Raw genomic sequence first — 23,806 nt, forward strand, 5'->3', positions numbered from 1 at the left:
ATGAGAAATGTTTCGCACTAAAGATATGATAAATAGGCATACAAAAGGTTTATACATAAACCGGAATACAGCCGGCTCTTAAAATGATTATATGACACTGCTCTAGCTAATCTATACATTGTTAATCCTTCCCCAACACACAGCGCGTCAAACTAGTATGGAGACATTGTTATAACACTCTGCTACTATTTACCTGACCTATCATGGCCATAGTTTTTGTTACATATTATAATATAACTATAATTTCTTTAATTTCTATTTAAGTTTAACTCCGCTAATTAATCTATTTTATCGTTTCAGAATTTAGTTGGCACATATATTTCACAGGAGTTAAAGGCTTTTCATTAGTTTATCAGAACTAAAACGTCCTCGTACATTAGATCTATTAATTTGTTGTAGGTGTTCGATGTTCATCTTCGTTAAGACTTTACTCCATCGACAATTTTCCACTACATCAATTCTACCCTTCCTGATACGTAGTAAATCCTGGACTGAGGTGAGATATTGCGGAACATAACTGACAATTTGTCGCCGTCAGCGCTTATGAAACAATAAGAGGGTGGACGAGTGGAGTCGCGGCGCGACCCTGTACTAATGGAGGGGAGAAGCAGCCCCCTGGAGGAGCATCCCATCGCAAAGTATCACTATGTCACCTATCGTTTTTCATCTTGTACAATGCTCTTATGTTTTTGCATTAAATTAAACACTGTTAAATTAAACAATCGACTTCATCTATGAAAATTCCTGGGTTTAAAGTTCCTCAAGTGTTCCTTTGTACATATATATAAAACGTACAAATTAATGCTAAATAAACAATCTAGAAATTTAAAAAAAAATAAATGCCATACAATGCTATTATGTAACTTCAAAATATCAGTCGAACACACAAGCAGTATCCAACGTATTAGCAGTATCCTACATACTACAGTATCCAAAATTTAGCAGTATCCAACATACTACAGTATCCAAAATTTAGCAGTATCCTACATACTACAGTATCAAAATTTAGCAGTATCCTACATACTACAGTATCCAAAATTTATCAGTATCCTACATACTACAGTATCCAAAATTTAGCAGTATCCTACATACTACAGTATCCAAAATTTATCAGTATCCTACATACTACAGTATCCAAAATTTAGCAGTATCCTACATACTACAGTATCCAAAATTTAGCAGTATCCTACATACTACAGTATCCAAAATTTAGCAGTATCCTACATACTACAGTATCCAAAATTTAGCAGTATCCTACATACTACAGTATCCAAAATTTAGCAGTATCCTACATACTACAGTATCCAAAATTTAGCAGTATCCTACATACTACAGTATCCAAAATTTAGCAGTATCCTACATACTACAGTATCCAAAATTTAGCAGTATCCTACATACTACAGTATCCAAAATTTAGCAGTATCCTACATACTACAGTATCCAAAATTTAGCAGTATCCTACATACTACAGTATCCAAAATTTAGCAGTATCCTACATACTACAGTATCCAAAATTTAGCAGTATCCAACATATTAGCAGCATCCAACATACTGTTTCATTAATTATGCCTCATATTTGCGATAGCTCTTTAAAACAATAAATTCGTGTTGGCGTGCACATAAATAACATAAATAATCTTTTTCATCTAAAAAGGAATTCATTTTACTCCAGCAATAGTTTAGATATAAAACCATCTAAGCATATGAGTCAGAATGTTAAAATATTCCGTGTATCCAATTTACATGATTCTGTAATGCAACATCAGTTAATGTCAGTTCATGTGAATCTTCTAATAACAAAAAGAGTATTCTGTAACTTCGGATTTGGTGCATTTCAAATATACTTGACTGCCTTTAATGCCAACTATCTATAAACAATTTAAGGTAAAAGTTTTGTCTTCGAAACTAATGAGGAGTTCAGTATTTATACTTTTATAATTTAGAGTCAAACCTTTACACTATTGGTTCCTGTTTAGTACAAGATAACTCAAGAAGCAGTTTGGCAGTAAGAACAAAAGTTCTAGTTTGACAAGTTATTGTCGGATAAATTTAAAGTATTTGAATTACAAAAGTATACACAATATTTGAAATAATACAAAATGTAGACTATGCTTGAAAAATTGATTATTCAATGATTCTGTAGTTGCTTCCTAAGGGTTCTCTGAGTTTAAATCAATCTAGTAATACACACCGGAAAGAACAGGAGTTTATAGTATGCAATGCATAAACCAAAGATTTCTGTTGTTATTAAATATACTACACGTGTTTTGGTTAGTATTACGAAGTTTATTCTTTCGAAATTGCTCTCATTTTTCATTTATGTTTGTTCTTATTTTTGGCTGCTCCGTAATAATAGTATCTTAGCTCTTACAAATCATACTAAATAATTTGGTTAGGTCTTCAATCAAAATACTTCAATGGTTATACAAATTTAAAACTGAACAATTAAAAAGATCAGAAGACAACTGTAAAGTACTTATGATTTTTGTGTACTTCTAGATTTACTATTTAATCGTTGGAATTCCTAACACCAGAAAGGAATGGAATTGGAATGGAATTCCTAACACCACTGTTCTACATGTTGGTGTAGAACAGTGATGTATATAAATTGTTAGAACTCCATTTTCTATTACTTTGCCCTTAAACATGAAACATAAATCATGAGATATTCTTATCATTAACCTTTATATTCTTTAAACAATTTTTATTACTCTAAAAGTGTTTCAACAGTCATACTATTATCACAGTAATTTATCACACGTAAACCATTAACACAATAATAATTCAAAATAATAAATTAATATTATTTAAATGATTGTGTACCGTGATCAGTGTATAATATACACACACTCACACAAGATCAAGAATACTGTTTGTTACAGTGGATGGCAGTGACAATGATCTGTCTGGGGTAGTGAGCATCCATCACATCACCTGGTGGTGACACTAGTGACGTAATTATAGTACTTGACAACACCTACATCAGTGAGATGACACCTGCATGCCTGAAGCGATCACTCTACTAGTTATGCTCATTGTGGTAGGCATTATGAATTCATAAACATTTTTTGCGATACGTGACATTTACACCGCTAATATTTGTTGTGTAGTGTTCATTTAACCATCATTTTTTGTGTCTTAAAAACTTTCATAATTAACGTTCTGTGCTTTTTTGCAATATTTGTTTTTCAAAATTAGGATGTAATGTTAGACTTGTATTTTTTTATGATAATGAGTTATATATTGTGTGGTTTATTAAACATTACACCAATTACTAGCTAAAATATGTCACTTCATTCGACTTAGTTAACCACTTAGTATACTTCGTAAGATATATAATATAAATAAATAATATATTTGTTTGTTAATGTATGAGGAAATATTTAAACTTCAACGACAATACATTCTATTCTTAATATACAAGACTTGTAAAAAGTAGAATATACAATTTGGAGTTAACCGTTGTTTGATATATAAAATTACTAATTAGCTGCCGAATTCAAAGAATAAAATAAACTTTAAACCTATCTCGTAAACAGCATATTTGGAAATAACGAACAATAATTTTTTTGGGACCACAGTAATTATTACCTCTCTTACTTACTACTAGTCTACAAATGGCTTAATAGTAAGTTATTTAAGTAATATAAAGCGATTCATATTTCATGTAATATGACTTACTTACATTAAGATTTCCTAATAGTAAGTTATTTAAGTAATATAAAGCGATTCTTATTTCATGTAATATGAATTACTTACATTAATATTTCGAGTCATTAATGTAAGTAATTATTGTAATGTAATAATTATTTTTATTACTATGAAAGCATACACACTTTAGAATAAAATTTGCTACCAATAGCTTGTAGAAAATATTGGGCTTTAAGGGGCTAATTAGTAAGTATAGTATTCTTGGAAAACAGAAGATTAAACTTATGTCTCAATTTATTTTTCGAAAAAATCAGGTTAAATATTAAATTTCGCGATTACAGGTAAACTATAATACACATAACTATTGAATGGATTATAATTTGATCAACCACGACAATATAATAAATAATAACACAATTTCTGCAATAAATAAAAATATCTCCCGGTATAAAATATTTGGAATGACATAGTTGAGTTTGCCTTGTTGTCCCGATGAAGCAATTATATATATATATATATATATATATATATATATATATATATATATATATATATATATATATATATATATATGTATGTATGTATGTATGTATGTATGTATGTATGGACTGAGAAACCTACAGTCTAAAATTGTCTACTCTGGCCATTTAAATTCACTTCTGGTCTAATTCGTTTACGGTGCTAAAGTTGCCCCTATAAATAAAATATACACATACCGATCTCGAAAACTAACATTGGCCAATAATAGTTGTAAGATATTCGTTTTTGAGTAATAGAAGTTCTGTTGTTTTTCAGATTGTAGTCTGGAAAATTATGGCTTGTTGAAGCATGATAGTGTTCATTTCTTTGTTTTTATACTTTTATGCAAAAATTGCATATCACAATATAAAGGAAGCCAACCAGTTCCGAGTACCTTGTGAACAAACATTCACTACTTTTTTCAATAAGGTGAGCTTCATAAAAGTGTTTAAACAGCATTTTCAATGCATTAAATCGTTTTATTGTTTCACTGGCCCAATCTATATTAAAATAGTACAAAGATAAAGATCTTTGTATGGTACATTACACTATAGAGACTCTTTATAATTAATATTTTGTAATATTTAAATATGACAAAACGTTTCAGTTTCTTCCTCGAACACAAACATAAACAGCTGTTTAGTGTCAGTTAAATTTGAATTATTTTCGGAATGAATGAGAATTAGATTGAATGTAAAATATGTATGTATGAATAAGATTCAAATATAGTGAATGAGTGCTAACTTTTAGTATGTAATTTACTTTGACGGTTGCCATAGCATGTCTCTGTTAATACGCAATAGAACATATTACTATGATAGCTCTATTAATTGTTCATTTCTTATAAACCTTCCTCGGACTATTTAAAAAATATTATCAGTATTGGTTCAGCCATTCTGTAGATTAGCGTTTAGCTAATTACTAAGCGACTCATTTTATCATACAGATTTGTAACCTTCAAATAAATAATTAAAATATGGCTGATTTATCTTTTCAATCGCTAAATCACGATAAAAGCAGTCACTTAATTATGAAATATCCCACCCACACAAAAAATATTTATTGAAACACTGTTTTTCAAACAGGCCGTGTAGTTAGTTCTTTATCAATACGACAGGAACAACTTTATAGGTCGATAATATTAACGCCTCACTTGGTTAAAAGTTTCCTTTTAAAAGTTTCTCAGCCAAAAGCGTTTTAAATTAGAGGCCACTAAACGTAAAGTTGAGAAATGTTAAATGGGCTGATAATGCTGCAAAGTTTGTGAGGGAGGGTGAGTTGGGGAGAGCTGAATGGCTAAAGGCGATTTATAATTTGTGATCAGATACATATTTCATTCTTTTATAAAATATGGTTTGCAAATAAAGGACTTACTTCATTGGTTACCATTTAGTAAATTATGGGTTTGCTAAATACTTACCAAGTTTATGTTATGTCTTGTAATCATAGTATATAATGTACTGCATGTGCCACGGAGTTGGAAATTACCGTTGTCTTCATATACACCCGAAAGACTATCAGACATCGTAGACTTTATTGAAAGAAATACTGATGATAATTAATAAAGTATACTTATGTATACAGTTAGTGCATATATACTTGCTAATACATAATACAAAGCGTTTATATAAAAATTCAAAAATCAAATTAAAACAGTTATACAGAAAAATACATCTAAAATATAACGCTTATAGTACCAATCTTCCAGGACTGTGCCGTATCTATCCTGAACCAGTGTGATTCTAAATAACTAAACAGACTCTGACACTACAAAAGTTTAAAATAAAACTCATTTATGATAACAAAGAATTTAATTAAATTTATGAAATTATAGTATAATATACCGGATTCTTAAGTGTAAAGTATTATAAAATACTACAATTTATTAATAAAATACTGTTTCTTATTAGATGTGCAAAACCCCTTAAATAATTGGTTGATAAGTGATTCTGTTGGAGTATTGCCCTTTTCGAAGAAACCCTTAGGCTGCCTTGGTAGTTGATGTGGTCGTCTTTATTTGGTCACGGCTTTCTTAACCCAAAAACTTTATAACATTTTTAATTTATGAATAGTTATAGTCAGCTAAGTAAAATAAAATCCTCTTAGCAATTTATATTTGTATCCTTTCGAATGTTCAATAGAAATATATTAGTTCGTTATTACAATACAATATTGTTCTATTAATATTCGTCAAGGAATATAACAATAACATGGCACATTAATATTAATAAGGGCAATGTGAAGCACGAAATTAATTTTGTGACAATCAATCTTCTGAGAGAAGTAGACAGCTAGACTTATTTATTACAGAATCTGACGTCAGTGATGACGTAGTCATTGTCTCTGGATTGTAATTAAACTTTACCCTCGCTCATTACCGCAGCTCCCCTGAAAATGTCTTCTGACTTTTGCTGACACCTGCATTTACAAGGCAGAATTGTTATTATGTATATGACAAATTCTTTCATCGCAATTAAAGTAGAAATCACCCTTCCGGTGAAATTTATTATTTTTCTTAGCATTAATTCAATTCCATAATACAACTGCTGCCATTGTCATATAAATTATTAGTCTATTAATTATTTTAACATTCGTATGTAGAGTGTATGTCAAATATTAATATAAATCTAAATGTGTTTGAGTTTTCGTAGAAATCGTAGAATTAGCTATAATACTCTGTTTTATCATAATTGATAATCTTGAAGGGATAAAAATTACAGTTATTTTTAATGTTTGTAATAAAAGTAATATGACGTTTTGAGGATGTATGCCCTCCGTCAGTTTTCAAAATCTAAAGTATAAGTTTAAGTACGGAACAATTACATTTTAATATAATGGAAATGAATACACCAAATTGGAACTTAAAAATGAAATCTTTACAAGTAAAACCACAAAATAATACACTTATATGAAGCACCACGTCAGGTCAATTACAAACGAGTGACACGCCACAGCAGGCAGGATGAGACTCTCCAGGAAGTCCTACGTCATCACGTCAGCGTGTCTCATAGGCTGACGCAATACCTGTTAGTCCTAACAGAAGGTAGGACTCGACCATTGCCGAGAGCAAATTTTAAATGTATGTGCACAAAATGTGGATTTTCTTAAAATCAACGGAGAAATAGACCTTAATTAGGAAACCTATCGTCAGTTACGTTTTTTAAGTTAGGTTCAAAATAAAAAAAAGTAAAAGTAAAGAATGTCTTATTTTACCAGGCGACTTTGATAATTACATGTTATTATCACGTACAAAATAGGAGGGTATCAAAAGGGATAATAATATAAAACGACCTTTTTTCTTGAATCATGTTTCTTTTAATTTATTCAACCATCACAGGAATAAATAAACGTTAAATCAGCTTTAGATATCTACATAAAATCCTGTTATTTGCCTGAAAGTAACGACATTTACTCCGTTTTACTTTTCAGACGGAGATACGACTATTTCAGTGTAGTATGCTAAAATAATATGATCTTCGAAAAAAGAAATTTTATATTTTTACCTTTTCGATACACATCTATTTCAACTAAGAATTAGCTCTGCTCATAAACTATTTAAGCATACAAAGGGCAGATATTCTATGGTTGGTTAAGCAGGAGATCGGTAGTCGCCTCTGCCGTATTGTTTTCAAGGGAATATGATCTTGTGCGTTAGAATGTTGTTGTATGAGGATTCTTTACTTTTTTAGGTTCCCTTGTTTTATAGTTCAATCTTCAATTATTACTTTTAGAATATCCTCTTTACGATTAATTATGTTACCTTCATCCCCTTTCAACTCATAATTTTCAGACCAGCAAGGTCAAACTATTTTAGAATTCTCCACAGACGTTACGTGAAAATTAATTAATAATACGCATTTCCTGATCATTTAAAGTAGTTTTTATACAAACATGTTTTTTTTTTTGCATAGTCCGATGTAGGAAATACACCGACTTTGACGATATTTCTACCTCAGCTGCCCTAAAGCATTACATTCTGACTTCACTGGTAAATCCCCAATAGGATGACTACCATTATTTGAATTTAATACACTGATTTGTTTCACTAAATAAATATATAACATTTTGGTACTAAACATTTAATTTATAATAAGTGGTTACAATAATTAGTAATAGAATATGAAACAATTAATCGGTTCAACGTGATAGAAGATTATCTGTCACCTAGGGAGTTGGCAAATTTCTCATCAGTTTATCCATCTACCTATTCACAGAATATCTCGAGAACGAATTTATACTTAGTATTAAGCCTCATTTTTTATATATTTATCCTCCAGTTCGTGTCTCATCGAGTCCCTCAGACATGCGATTAGTCTATGTGTAAGCAAAGCCTAACTTTCCGCAGTCTATCTAGGACGAATTCGATATAGGCTTGAATATTTGAATGAAACTTTATTTCTACATAGGCAAGGTTGAGTTCGAATTTAATGGTAACATGTATAAATTAACAGGTTTATAGATCGTATAAATTAGATACAGCAAGTATTTTGGTATAAATTATAATTAAGCTAAAGTACGAGTACTTTTGGGGCAGTTATTAGTACAATTAAACTGATAAAGATACCACCATATTGGACATTAAAACGGAAGGAGTTACTAAACATTTAAGTAACTGAAGTTTTTACTTTAATAATCGCAACTAACAACAGCTTCATTTTCAAAACCAAATTACAATAAATTAATTGTAATTATTTTTACAACTGAAGGAAAAAATATCACAACGATTGGGAAGACTTTAGTTCGTGGCCTCTCAGCCACAACACAATTAAATGTCCTTTAAAAAAAATAATACGTCTTTTTTGTTGCAAACGTTTACCAACATTGTTAGCGAGCCAATTAAATAAGTGAACAAGCGGAGATCTGTAGGTCAAACTAGTCTGATAATTTATTCTGTCCTAGATACTGTTAGTTGATGCATCACAATAGAATTGGAGAAGCGGGAATCGTGAATTAGTTTAAAATGCTCTCCTCGCCGGCGCGAATTATTTTCAAATACTCTCCTCTCGTAGCTACAAAACGCTTACAATTTCTAATATCACACCAAATAAAAGTAAAAGACTTAAGTGGCGTTGAGTGCGGAGTAATTATATCTACATGACCGAAAGGACAAGCAAGGGATGCAGTTCACGTATCCGGTCTCCCGACCAATACCCAATATGTGAAAGACACGTCAGCGCTACCAGTAAACTGTACTTATTGCTCTGACTTTTAATGGAAATTTATGTTTTTGTAAATCATGTCTTAGTAAAAAATATTCTTTTTTATCATAGCATTTACGCTTGCACAGCTAAATACAATTTTATGGCAAGTCAAAAGAAATTATTGTACAGAGAAACTACGTACGTACAACATATAGGAAGGATTTTTAAACTTGTTTAAGTCATTGTGATATACAGAAAATAGTAAACCATGTGACAAACATACAGAAAATAGGAACATGAATGATTTCTGGTTTAATGCTGTAACTGGAGAAACAGTAAAGAAAGTAACAAATGGAAATAAGTAAAAAACTATAGGTAGTGATCAATTCAATATAAATTGTTAAAATTTTAAGCCCATTTTCCAATGCATCAATCAATGTTCTGATAAATTAATCACTAATTAAGGGGGTATTTCCACAAGCTTTGAAAATAAGTATTAAACGTCCTTTTCCAAAAGAACCCCTTCTCCCCCCAACTAGTTTTGACCACTTAAGACCCATATCTATATTTCCTGCAATCTCCAAGATTTTAGAGACAATAGTAGTTCAACAAATAACCACACACACACACACACACACACACACACACACACACACACACACACACACACACACACACACACACACACACACACACACACACACACACACACACACACACACACACACACACACACACACACACACACACACACACACACACACACACACACACACACACACACACACACACACATGCAAAGATCCGTGGCGTTCCTGAAGGCAGCTACCTGGAGCCGGTCCTACATACGCTGTACACACTACTGACGTTCCTTGCTTTGTGCAAAACTTTACAGCTCATTTTGTATGCAGATTATTTGTTGCACTTTTCCGATGAGTCAGACCTTCTGACAGAAGCTGTTGGGCAAATTAATGGTAACCCTTAACAAACCGTAATCTATGGCTTAAAAATAAACTCTTAGAAGAACAGTGTGTTGCGCAAAGCGGAGTATCCTTATTGCTGACCCTTAAGATTCAATCATGTATCCCCGAACCGGGAAACAATCTGCTGACTGTTGAAGACATATGCAGGACATTGATTTTGTGCATGATACATCGGGTTTTGACGCACCGTGAACCCGAGTACCTCTACGCAAGACTCTCCGAAAATTGGTGTCAGCACAGGATTAGCCACGGCGGGAGGCTTCATTTTCTTACACTGAACTAAAAATAGGGAAGGAAGAGTTTTTCATATATTGGCCCCAAAACTGTACAACAGGTTCTCCCACAACTGTACACTCTGTCGTCCATACCTCTTAAGTTAAATTTTATAAGGTGCAGCGCATTAATACTCTATTGTGTAGGGCTAATTATTTTGCTATATGATTCAGTTTAACAGTTCCATACGTAACGTAGTGTTGGTGGAAAGGGTTAATTTAATGTGAATGTTGAATTGAACTCCGGTTCTTCTTTCTCTTAATGCAGCGTCTGATATCTGTCGCTTTCACAGACTTAACATAAAATATGGCATTTGGAATCATGTTTGTCTGAATAGATCAAAAGAAAGTCGGCGACAAAGAAGCTCATAACGAACTCTTTCCATTGTTTCTACGTCTTAGACACATATATTATAAAATATAGTGTAACCTAGGTAAAGAGGTTATGTCATAGTCTCACTTTCAGATAAATATGACTCCAGATTTCAGAAGTCGAGTCTATGACAGCGTTAGATTTCAGACGATACACTTAGAGAAAGGTGAATGAACTGGAGCCAAACTCAACATTTATATTAACAGTTATATTTAATTATTTAGTATATTTTAATAGCATTAAACAGGTCATTGTATTTTTAAATGTGTGTTGGGATGAGCATACTGACCTGTAATTAGTTTGTTACTTTACCACGGACATTTTGTGTGTGTGTAAATGTGGACCACTGTTGGACAGGCGATATTATTCAGCTGGAACACTCGACCACTGCACTCTAAACACCAATCCCTAACATGGTTGTAACATGAAGATTATGTTACACGATGCTACATGCTCGCTTGTCAGTTGTAAGCTTATAAAGGCTTTGGGGATGTAACAAACTGGTTTCTGGTCTTGTTAATCACTATAATGTACAATGTCAACTTAATATAGACTTTTTAAATTCTTATAAAATAAATTATTTATCTCTGTATTGATAAATAAATAAACTTAAACCACATGAGATTTTCTTATGTTGTAAATCTTGAGTAAGCTTTTCTCTGCATGTAATGCTCGACTAGAAGTGTAGAATTTTTTCTGTATACTAAAACTTATAGTTTTATCGTTAAAATTTTTTGAGGTTTGGGATTATCCGTGAAGTTATTACAAGAAATATACATATCAAAAGTCTATCCCGTCTAATTGTACTTGGCCCAAAAGTTGGTTTCAAAAATTATGTCAATGAGTACATATTAACGGAAAATTTTCGATTCCCAAAGCATTGTTAAATCTGGTGGTCATAAGGAAAAGATTTTCATCCCTGCAACTCATCGTTTCTTAATCTATCAAAACCAAAGTTTTGTCTACTCTTACAAAGACGGGCTTACTACTCAAAATAGTGGGATTTCTTTGAGACATTCCTGACATCAGTGGTTAATATGAGAAACCCTGTAATCCGTTTCATTGCACAATGTTTAACACTCCTAACGTTCTTATAAAGAGGGATCAATTACCTCCTGTATGACGTAGGTATTACTGATTCCGGTAATGATTCACAAGAAAACCCAATTCCAAGGCCCATTCCATCTCGCTGTACCTGACGCTGTTCTAAAGAGGGATCAATTACCTCCTGTGTGACGTAGTTATTACTGATTCCGGTAATGATTCACAAGAAAACCCAATTCCAAGGCCCATTCCATCTCGCTGTACCTGACGCTGTTCTAAAGAGGGATCAATTACCTCCTGTGTGTGACGTAGTTATTACTGATTTCCGGTAATGATTCACAAGAAAACCCAATTCCAAGGCCCATTCCATCTCGCTGTACCTGACGCTGTTCTAAAGAAGGATCAATTGCCTCCTGTGTAACGTAGGTATTACTGATTTCGGGAATGATTCACATGAAAACCCAATTCCAAGACCCATTCCATCTCAATGTACCTGACGCTGTTCTAAAGAAGGATCAATTGCCTCCTGTGTAACGTAGGTATTACTGATTTCGGGAATGATTCACATGAAAACCCAATTCCAAGACCCATTCCATCTCGCTGTACCTGACGCTGTTCTAATGAAGGATTAATTGCCTCCTGTGTAACGTAGGTATTACTGATTTCGGGAATGATTCACATGAAAACCCAATTCCAAGACCCATTCCATCTCAATGTACCTGACGCTGTTCTAAAGAAGGATCAATTACCTCCTGTGTGACGTAGGTATTACTGATTTCGGGAATGATTCACATGAAAACCCAATTCCAAGACCCATTCCATCTCAATGTACATGACGCTGTTCTAAAGAAGGATCAATTACCTACTGTGTGACGTAGGTATTACTGATTTCGGGAATGATTCACATGAAAACCCAATTCCTAGGCCCATTCCATCTCGCTGTACCTGACGCTGTTCTAAAGAAGGATCAATTACCTCCTGTATGACGTAGGTATTACTGATTTCGGGAATGATTCACAAGAAAACCAGATTCCAAGGCCCATTCCATCTCGCTGTACATGACGCTGTTCTAAACAAGGATCAATTACCTCCTGTATGACGTAGGTATTACTGATTTCGGGAATGATTCACAAGAAAACCAGATTCCAAGGCCCATTCCATCTCGCTGTACCTGACGCTGTTCTAAAGAAGGATCAATTACCTACTGTGTGACGTAGGTATTACTGATTTTCGGGAATGATTCACATGAAAACCCAATTCCATTCCATCTCCCTGTACCTGACGCTGTTCTAAAGAAGGATCAATTACCTCCTGTGTGACGTAGGTATTACTGATTTCGGGAATGATTCACATGAAAACCCAATTCCAAGGCCCATTCCATCTCGCTGTACCTGACGCTGTTCTAAAGAAGGATCAATTACCTCCTGTGTGACGTAGGTATTACTGATTTCGGGAATGATTCACATGAAAACCCAATTCCAAGGCCCATTCCATCTCGCTGTACCTGACGCTGTTCTAAAGAAGGATCAATTACCTCCTGTGTGACGTAGGTATTACTGATTTCGGGAATGATTCACAAGAAAACCAGATTCCAAGGCCCATTCCATCTCGCTGTACCTGACGCTGTTCTAAAGAAGGATCAATTGCCTCCTGTGTAACGTAGGTATTACTGATTTCGGGAATGATTCACATGAAAACCCAATTCCAAGACCCATTCCATCTCAATGTACCTGACGCTGTTCTAAAGAAGGATCAATTGCCTCCTGTGTAACGTAGGTATTACTGATTTCGGGAATGATTCACATGAAAACCCAATTCCAAGACCCATTCCATCTCGCTGTACCTGACGCTGTTCTAAAGAAGGATTAATTGCCTCCTGTGTAACGTAGGTATTACTGATTTCGGGAATGATTCACATGAAAACCCAATTCCAAGACCCATTCCATCTCAATGTACCTGACGCTGTTCTAAAGAAGGATCAATTACCTCCTGTGTGACGTAGGTATTACTGATTTCGGGAATGATTCACATGAAAAACCCAATTCCAAGACCCATTCCATCTCAATGTACCTGACGCTGTTCTAAAGAAGGATCAATTACCTACTGTGTGACGTAGGTATTACTGATTTCGGGAATGATTCACATGAAAACCCAATTCCAAGGCCCATTCCATCTCGCTGTACCTGACGCTGTTCTAAAGAAGGATCAATTACCTCCTGTATGACGTAGGTATTACTGATTTCGGGAATGATTCACAAGAAAACCAGATTCCAAGGCCCATTCCATCTCGCTGTACATGACGCTGTTCTAAACAAGGATCAATTACCTCCTGTATGACGTAGGTATTACTGATTTCGGGAATGATTCACAAGAAAACCAGATTCCAAGGCCCATTCCATCTCGCTGTACCTGACGCTGTTCTAAAGAAGGATCAATTACCTACTGTGTGACGTAGGTATTACTGATTTCGGGAATGATTCACATGAAAACCCAATTCCTAGGCCCATTCCATCTCCCTGTACCTGACGCTGTTCTAAAGAAGGATCAATTACCTCCTGTGTGACGTAGGTATTACTGATTTCGGGAATGATTCACATGAAAACCCAATTCCAAGGCCCATTCCATCTCGCTGTACCTGACGCTGTTCTAAAGAAGGATCAATTATCTACTGTGTGACGTAGGTATTACTGATTTCGGGAATGATTCACATGAAAACCCAATTCCAAGGCCCATTCCATCTCGCTGTACCTGACGCTGTTCTAAAGAAGGATCAATTACCTCCTGTGTGACGGAGCTATTACTGATTTCGGGAATGATTCACATGAAAACCCAATTCCAAGGCCCATTCCATCTCGCTGTACCTGACGCTGTTCTAAAGAAGGATCAATTACCTACTGTGTGACGTAGGTATTACTGATTTCGGGAATGATTCACATGAAAACCCAATTCCTAGGCCCATTCCATCTCGCTGTACCTGACGCTGTTCTAAAGAAGGATCAATTACCTCCTGTATGACGTAGGTATTACTGATTTCGGGAATGATTCACAAGAAAACCAGATTCCAAGGCCCATTCCATCTCGCTGTACCTGACGCTGTTCTAAAGAAGGATCAATTACCTCCTGTGTGACGTAGGTATTACTGATTTCGGGAATGATTCACATGAAAACCCAATTCCAAGGCCCATTCCATCTCGCTGTACCTGACGCTGTTCTAAAGAAGGATCAATTACCTCCTGTATGATGTAGGTATTTACTGAAACCATTCATGATTCACAAGGGAAAACCAGATTTCCAAGGCCCATTCCATCTCACTGTACCTGACGCTGTTCTAAAGAAGGATCAATTACCTCCTGTGTGACGTAGGTATTACTGATTTCGGGAATGATTCACATGAAAACCCAATTCCTAGGCCCATTCCATCTCGCTGTACCTGACGCTGTTCTAAAGAAGGATCAATTACCTCCTGTATGACGTAGGTATTACTGATTTCGGGAATGATTCACAAGAAAACCAGATTCTAAGGCCCATTCCATCTCGCTGTACATGACGCTGTTCTAAAGAAGGATCAATTACCTACTGTGTGACGTAGGTATTACTGATTTCGGGAATGATTCACATGAAAACCCAATTCCAAGGCACATTCCATCTCACTGTACCTGACGCTCTTCTTAAGAGTCATCAATGAGCTCCTGTCTAATGTAGGTATTTCTGAAACCATTCATGATTCACAATGGAAAACCCATTTCCAAGGCACATCCCATCTCACTGTACCTGACGCTCTTCTTAAGAGTCATCAATGAGCTCCTGTCTAATGTAGATATTTCTGAAACCATTCATGATTCACAATGGAAACCCCCATTTCCAAGGCACATCCCATCTCACTGTACCTGACGCTGTTCTAAAGAGGCATCAATGAGCTCCTGTCTAATGTAGGTATTTCTGAAACCATTCATGATTCGCAAGGGAAACCCCCATTTCCAAGGCATATCCTAACTTGCTGTACCTGACGCTTTTCTAAAAAGTCATTAGTGAGCTCCTGTCTGATGCCAGTGATGATTCTCAAGAGAAAACAACGTTGTGTGTGTTGTTTTGCTCTGCTCTTGGTGTTTTTGAGAATCATGACTCAAAATGGGATCTCTGAAATTTATAGATACGAAGTCAACTTTTTTACTTATAATGACAATATCCTTTAATTACTGAACTGGAATCTTCAGCCAACATCAATTTCAGCTGGAATTTTCTGTTCAGAAGATTGCAATCAGGTCGGAGACGTGGAGTGCTTTATCCCTTGTCCGACCGATAAGTTATGGTGGCACACCACATAACAGGCTTCACTGAGTTCAGTGCAAAATTTCAAATCGACGGCTTGCTTCATTCTATAGATGTCCAGTAAACAGATAAACAAACAGAAAATCTTGCAGAAAATCATTTTTTTACATCCCATGGCAGAAAAATGATATACTGCTTGATAAGGTTCAATGATGCTCAGCCAAATTCCATAAAAACTATAGAGATATGGTTTCATCCAAAATTATAATTCTACAGATGAAATCTTTCTCGTGATATCTTGCCACAATATAAAAGCCTACATTCTCCTTTTTTTATGTATAAGTTACTTCAACGCAAGACTGCGCCGACATCTAATCGTGTCATCACATTTTAACATTGATTTTCCACTCTTTTTTCATTTTTACTCTATGAACATAAATGTTACATGCTAAACCTCGTACTTGATTAAAAATTTATTTATTCTGCTATTTTTTCTTTGGCATCATGGTTATTTATAAGACTAATGTAAAATTATTCACTAGCGCTCAGCAAAATCCCATGGAGTGACGCTCTTTCACCCCATTCTTGCGTTGCATTACCCTTCCTAGAACACCGGAAATGTTATTATATAGTCAATGCTATAAAAATTAATAAAGATTAAAATGAATTACAATATTTATGTGTAGGTGCACCTTTTATTTCTCGGCTCTTATAGCCCAGACCTTTTTGTTTTATATTCATACATCACCTCAATCAAATATCTGTCCTGCATTAGGTAGGATTACGCTGTAAATGAAGCCGGAGGTGGAACATAGCATAACATTATTGTTGGATTAAGCGTATGGTTTACACCAATAGTGGAGGTAAGCCGAGGAGCTGTCTCTGAGATTGTCCAAGGACCTCCGGGAAGTCACAGGACACCAATCCCTTTGGGACAGGAGTCCTGTGACAGCATTACCTTGCCCTTCGGATAGTTGACCGAAGCATATATGTCAATTTGACAGATTATGTGTCTTCACCATTACACCCAAAATAACAAGAATATTTGTTTATCTTGAAACAAAGTTTTAATAGTGATGTTATAGTCTATAAGGACACTTAAGTTAAACCACTTCCAATAGCTTCTTAGATTATCAATTGATGATCTTGTAAGCTCTTTCTGAATTAACAAATTAATTGTTATGGATTGGAATAGCAATATATTCTATCGTTTTGTTTGTCTGTCAGCAAACCCCTAAATACAGTTCAAGGATTAAATTATAATTAAACTCCAAAACTATTAAAATTTTTTTTATTAGTTAATGCCTGATCAACACTTAACCAGTGCACACCAACGCCGATTAATTATTATTTAGACCGTATGAATTATTAGAGTTTTAAAATCAAAACCAATTAAATTCAATTAAAATAATTTAATATCACTTGGTAAACTTAATATTAAAACACTTTTCTGTCAAATTTCCAATCTTTACATTTCCAATCAAATTTGTACAAAATGTTATTATCCAAAACTTTCTTTGGCAGGAATAATAATATTCAAACTACACTAAAATAAAATGGTATCTACTCAATAAAAAATTTAATCGGCTCTTAAAAATATATAATTTTAAATTAAATTATACTAAAGTTTATTCTCTTTTTAAAATACAATAATCAGTCAAATTCGAATTAAATTAATTCTAAATGTTCAATTTTGCACCTAGTGTTAAACTTAAATTTTGTTATATTTCCCAGTTCCCATTATGTTCCAGTTAATTAAACAAATACAAATGTAACTTGCTACAAAGTTAATTCTTATTAATGTAGAAAATTACACAAAATAGTTACAGAGTTAAAATGATAACTATTATAAAGATATAAATAATTACTATCCTTTGTTCGAGAAAATTTACTTTACTTTTAATAAATCTGCAAACTAGTCTTGCGTAACTGCGAGAAGTCCCCAAAATAACTCTAGACACACACGGGACTGACACAGATTCACGCACTCCTACAACAGAAAACCGGAAAATAACTGATTAAATATCAACCCCCAATAATTAAAGATGTCATTTCCGAGCTAAATCATTGGCCCAGCATGATTCCAACGAATTAATCAGCTTTCCTGATCCAAACCAACCAAAACCCAGTAATAGTTGGACAAAGAAACGGTACAACAAAGTTTCAACTGAGAATCGAACTTACTATCCTCAAGAAACATGAGCAGACTTGCCAAAGCAGTATAATATCATTATCGACCGTTTGAAAATCTACTTAAAACTAAAACTCCCTCTTTGTACTTCTTGTAAAATTAAATCCATAAAATTGTAAAAAATAAAAACAATGTAGTAACGTTACAGTATTACAAGTAAACTTTAAAAGTGATTTACTACTCTTTACTTTACAACATCATGAAAAAATAAATTAAATAGAATAATAAACTATTGCATAAACCAAATTGCACTTTCATGTTATTTGCCCTTTGATTGTCTCACACTACAGTCTAGGTGTCTTGTACCAAAAAACCTACTACCTCTAAAAACTACTCATAAAAATGATACTCACGTAATACTTGATCTAGCGAAATCATGGAATTGTAAAGCCGCATTGTCTAACGAACTATCACTAAACTGGTTATGAACAACTTTCTGTACCCTGATGTTTACCCACCGCAGTTGGGTGCTTCTTCATTACACGACTTGAGTCGGAAGACATCCCTTGCTGTTTAACCAAACTTTGTTTGGATTGTTTTTGAAATAACCATCTTCGTCACTTGTTTGAAGCTGAATGATAAATATTAAAAACTATTTATCTACTATATAACTATAACAACATATTATTGTTATTGTAATAAGTTTTATTTTAATAAACCTTTTATTCAAAATTGGTATACTTTTTGGAAAATATAATAATTATGGGATTTTAACTGCTTTGACTAGGAATTTGACTTTTTGTAAATTAAGATAAGCACCATTCAAAGGAAACATAAATAATGCAATTAATACTAGTACTCTAATAGTATTTATACTTGGTTCATTGATGTTTAATCCGATCTAAACAATGGTAATATTATTACATTTCTAACAGTTACCCGCAACTTCACACGCAATTACGTTGGCTTTGCATGTGAATTATATTAACTTCTGGTTAGAGTGAATTATACTTCCGACGCCAATGATGAGTCAGAAGATATGTCATAAAATGTCCAAATTTTCACCGGTCACTGTATTTTTTTTGTCACCGTAGTTAATTTTACCTTGTTTCCTAATCAAGAAAATTTACGTATGCATACACAGGGCTGAAACCTACTTCTGTCAAAAGACAACCAAAATGGATTTTATAATAGTCTTTAAATTTATAATAATAGGTATAAAGTAACTATGTTTTTAATATCTTCATTACGGTACTGACCAAACCCTACATACTTAATAATTGCTAAAACGTGCAGTTAAAAGTATTTACTAAAACTTTTAATTTTCTTATCTGGGTATTTTATTACTATATCTTCAACAGCGGTTGCAGGAAAGCGGTTTAAAATAGTGGTTAGATCAATAAAACATACTGTTGTGCTGTCATAAAACAATGTTTACACAGAACAGTTGATTACATTTAACAAATACTTTTTCAATTAATAATAATTTTTCCAGAATGAAACTTTATAGACCAGTAGGCCTTAGTCCGGAGGGATTTTAGAAAAAAGAATAGACCTATATGTTAACTAGGGATCCTAAGAACGTCCATGTAAATGTCAATAAAATCGATCCAGTAGTTTTTACGTGATTAAGTAATACACTTACATAAACGAACACACAGACCGAAACCATTATATTTTATATAATAGTATTCATCACATAATATTAAATATAATCAAGTTACTGAATAAGTATTCAAACTAAATAAAACTTAAATAAAGGTAAAATAGTATATACGCTAGATTTAATGCAGCAGACCTTTTGTTTATAAATATTGTATTATTATTTTTGCTACTTGCATAATTGCAAAATCTCTACAATTTCTACATACACGATTGTCGGTATACTTAAGAATCCAAATTTCAATGCGTAATGTATATTTTGATTGCTTTACTACGTTTCAAAAGTGTTTGTATGTAGTAAATACGTTTGTAATAACAGATATTTTAAACAACCATTAAAGTAATTTTAGAACATCTGCGGGAAGTGATTTTTCTATTTAGTAATCAGTTTTTTTAATAATAAGATAATCGTCAAAATCTAAGACATATAAAAACTTGTAAAACTCCTGACTATATAGTTAATTAATGCGTGCCAAAATGCTTATTTAAGTAAGTAAGAGGACAGACGGTGGTCATGGATCTCGAACTTTCTGACGAGGAAGAAGTCGGAACGTACTAACCTTGCAGGAGCTCAGCACAAAAATCATTAAATACAGGCATTCATTTCGAATGTTGAGTTTAACTCCAGTTCGCCTTCTACTTAGAACAGCGGAAATCTGACGCTGTCACAGACTTGTCTTCTGGAATCTGGAGTCGTGTACGGTATATCTGAATAGATCAAAAATGTCGGCGACGAAGAGACTCAAATAAACTACTTGCAACGATTTGATATAAGAGACATCTAGACTAAAAATCAAGTGTAATCTACATTAAGAGATGTTCTCATTGGCTTATCAGGTGTACAACTGAGTGCATTACGATGATTTAGACGTGATCCCAAAGCACGGCGGAGCAACCAATTTATTTTACACATAAAGTAGCTTTGGTTGGACGGATTCATTATGTATCTTCTTTTCATGTATCTTGTGAATCAAATGGTTTTCTTCAAGGACCCGACAGGATCATTCGTTGTCTGTCTGTCCGTCCGTCCTCGCAAAACTTCATCCTAGAGACGAGAAACTTGGTACATATCCTCTTGGTCGAAGGAGGAATCAATCTCCCTCCTCTAATGAATTAAAAAGGTTGAAGTTTAAAGTATAACACAAATGTTACAACAGTCTTATCGGTAACAATAAAATTACAGATTAAAAATTATTATGTAAACAAAATCAGGACAATAATATGACATTTTACCATGTGACAAATAGTAACAAATGCAATAGTTGTGTTGCATTTATAAGATTATCGCGTCATACTACGGTTTTCTATTTATTTTTCAGAGGTTATCGTATACATATTCCAATAGGAAAAGCTCATATATTGGCAACATATTCTCTCTTCACATCTGTTAATAATTTATCATCCCTCTCAGTATTTTTATGCTGCATTATTGTTATTATTATGTATATAATAGTACATATTATACTGTTATATTATATAAATGAAACTAAATTTGTAATTATTAGGCTATATAATTACTAGTTTAATTCAATATATTGATTCATTTATAGCGAAGTTTATATAAGTGACGTTTGCATTTTTATAAAAAACTAAATATTTTGTCAGGTTGAACATTTTTCATAGTGCATCTTTAGCTCATTTACGAACTCATTTTTACCTGTTAGATCAAAATATTATATACAGTTGTGAAAGAACTAATTCATGAAGACTTCAATAGGATCGTTTTATGTGTGTGACCAAGGTATCCGCGGAGAGAAGGTTACACTTCTCGAGATCAGCGTCTAAAATTAAAATTTAATGCAAACGTAAACGTACAAAACTAGCAAATTGTGAACAATACCAATCGGAAAGCGTTACATGGCAACAAGGACGAAGCGGATACTTAAATAGGCATTATCTGTCTGGCCATATACATTACGATAAAAATACGAATGATTTTAAGTGAACACGTTAATAAGCACTGATAATTGTGTATTGGCTCACAAGACCACAGCATAATTAAGGGTAGTAAATGGATGACACTTATATAGTGTTTATTTAAAGTAAACATCATTTTAATTTAATACAGTAAATTCGTTTGGCCTTAAACAAAAATGTTTGTGATCCAATCAAGATAGTTTGCTCTCAGAAGTTGGTATTTGCTCAGGAGCAGTTTAGAATGCTGAAGCAGAAAGACTGCAGGACGAGCTGAAAGAATAAACGGTAGTTGTTTGAGTTGTTCCACAGTTCCTATCTGGAGTTAACGAACCGAGATTGACCGCGAGAGCGACCAGGTTCTGCGTGTATACGTGTGACTGTGAATCACAGTGATACAGCAACTCGCCTTTGTAACTTCTAACGGCTCTTACAAGTATGTTACTTGCTATCAGATAACTTTAAAAACTTATAATTTGTGATATAAAAATAAATACGTTTTGTTTAAAAAATATACAACTTCTTCAGTTTTGTAAGTACCTATAATCATAGTTATATCAAAACATACACATGTACATGCTTGTGTAAATGACACACATTATTTATTTATTTAGTTTTTTATGTAGTAGTAAAATTCAAGCAGAAATTGCAATGGTCAAATGTAATAGAATCGAAAAGGATAGAAATACTTGGTTCAGCATTTGTTCAAATAATGATTTGTTTATGTCTCAGTATGGGAATATGGATACATTGTTTGCTAATAAGCTCGTGTTACTCTTTCTCAAGAATATTGCATTTTCATTCAACAGTACGAGCTACGAGGTACATCCATTACAAATCTCAGAATTTCCGGGAATTCCTTGGATTTTCTCCAAATTCAAAGGAACCATCTTGGAACTACCAAAATCCAAATTTACCTTAACCAAAAATGTATGTGTGTGTGTGTGTGTGTGTGTGTGTGTGTGTGTGTGTGTGTGTGTGTGTGTTTTGTTTTCTTTGTAGACCAATGGAAAGATGGCGGTCATTTAAGTTCGAGCAAATCTTTTAACTTGTAAAGGTACATAGCTTAGATGAGTTCGTTAGTTATTCTTAATTAATAAAAAGTCATTCAAAATCAATATGGCGGGCATTCGTATTCAAAAAAATTATAACTTGACACATTCCCAACTAATACCTAAAACGGTATATTTATTTATATACTAGGTATAAGAACAACTTTTATTCTTTCACTATTTTCACTCTTAAGGTTTTAGGATTACGGTCATTCAATGTATGTAAAAATGGTTATATAGGTTATTATACAAAATTACCCAAAAAGGTTTTTTAAATTATCAAGTCATTTATAATAATGTACATTCCGACGAGTTTTTTTACATCAGGTATGGTTTTATATCCAGATAACAGGCGTAACAAAATTAACTAATATAAAACGTTGCGAGAATAAAATTTTGAACCCGATAACTGCTGTAGTTCTTAATAGATAAATACTAAACATCGTACATGGGCAGTATTTGTATATGGTTTAGAAGAGTTCGTTAGCCAGTATTAACCAGTGACAAGATTCGAGATGGCTGCAATTCATAATCGAGTAAAACGTTTAACTCGACTATTATCTTAAATATATTAGATTTAATACGGTACATCAAAATTGATATCTTTAAAATTATTAAGCAATTTTTCTATTCTTACATATTCTGATACAATTGTTAAGGTTTCAAGATCGTAGCCGTTTAAATTTATAGTAGAATGAAATTGATCCGTTATAAATAAATATGATTACAAACATAATTTGTGACTTATTGAAACAAATCGAGTAACGTCTTTACAAAGGAAAATACATGCTTTAT

The 23,806-nt window shown here is 33.5% G+C and overlaps 1 protein-coding gene across 4 annotated transcripts in view; it reads left to right on the plus strand.

The window, feature by feature from the left end:
- The window catches only part of LOC124357495, a 38,197-nt gene extending 34,981 nt beyond the window's left edge, over positions 1–3,216 (plus strand). For 2 of the 4 annotated variants that reach the window (XM_046809348.1, XM_046809346.1), the window contains exon 7: positions 400–714. The gene's annotated coding sequence lies outside the window, so the exon portion shown is untranslated. Of the gene's footprint in view, positions 1–399; positions 715–2,882 lie in introns of those variants that run through there. The other 2 variants (XR_006921952.1, XM_046809347.1) reach the window with 2 other exon arrangements.
- Positions 3,217–23,806: the final 20,590 nt, after the last annotated feature.

This window comes from Homalodisca vitripennis, chromosome 3 (genome assembly GCF_021130785.1).
Source record: "Homalodisca vitripennis isolate AUS2020 chromosome 3, UT_GWSS_2.1, whole genome shotgun sequence".
Classification (NCBI taxonomy): domain Eukaryota; kingdom Metazoa; phylum Arthropoda; class Insecta; order Hemiptera; family Cicadellidae; genus Homalodisca; species Homalodisca vitripennis.